This window comes from Arachis ipaensis, chromosome B1, assembly GCF_059453495.1.
Source record: "Arachis ipaensis isolate K30076 ecotype BB chromosome B1, ASM5945349v1, whole genome shotgun sequence".
Lineage (NCBI taxonomy): Eukaryota > Viridiplantae > Streptophyta > Magnoliopsida > Fabales > Fabaceae > Arachis > Arachis ipaensis.
The window spans coordinates 100897258-100897981 of record NC_142436.1 but is presented as its reverse complement, the minus strand read 5'-3'; the positions used below and the strand labels follow the sequence as shown (position 1 = coordinate 100897981).

The 724-nt window shown below is 39.5% G+C and overlaps 1 non-coding gene across 1 annotated transcript; it reads right to left on the bottom strand.

The window, feature by feature from the left end:
* Positions 1–293: 293 nt before the first annotated feature.
* On the bottom strand, positions 294–401 carry LOC148577661 (small nucleolar RNA R71). Its single transcript, XR_015903343.1, has one exon. It is a non-coding gene; the product is annotated as a small nucleolar RNA R71 (small nucleolar RNA).
* Positions 402–724: the final 323 nt, after the last annotated feature.

Sequence of the window (724 nt, the reverse complement as noted above, 5' to 3'; positions counted from 1 at the left end):
AAAATAACTTTGAGCTTAAGCCTCAATTAGTTTCTCTATTGCAATAGAATTGCAAGTTTCATGGACTTCCATTGGAAGATCCTCATCAGTTCTTAGCTGAATTCTTGCAAATTTGTGACACTGTCAAGACTAATGGGGTTGATCCCGAGGTCTACAAGCTTATGCTTTTTCCCTTTGCTGTAAGAGACATAGCTTGAACATGGTTGGATTCACAACCTAAAGAAAGCTTGAACTCTTGGGAAAAGCTAGTCAATGCCTTCTTGGCAAAGTTCTTTCCACCTCAAAAATTGAGCAAGCTTAGAGTGAAAGTCCAAACTTTCAGACAGAAGGAAGGTGAATCCCTCTATGAAGCTTGGGAAAGATACAAGCAATTGATCAGAAGGTGTCCTTTTGACATGCTTTCAGAATGGAGCATCATAGGTATTTTCTATGATCAGAATGGAACTCTTCATCTGAAGAAGACGCCTGCAGAAGCTCAGGAACACATTGAAATGGTTGCAAACAACCAATTCATGTACACCTCTGAAAGGAATCCGTGAATAATGGGACAAATCAGAAGAAATGAGTTCTTGAGATTGATACTCTAAATGCCATATTGGCCAAGAACAAAATATTGACTCAACAAGTCAATATGATTTCTCAGAGTCTGTCTGGAATGCAAGCAGCAACAGGCATCACCAAAGAAGCTTCATCTGAAGAAGAAGCTTATGATCCTGAGAACCCA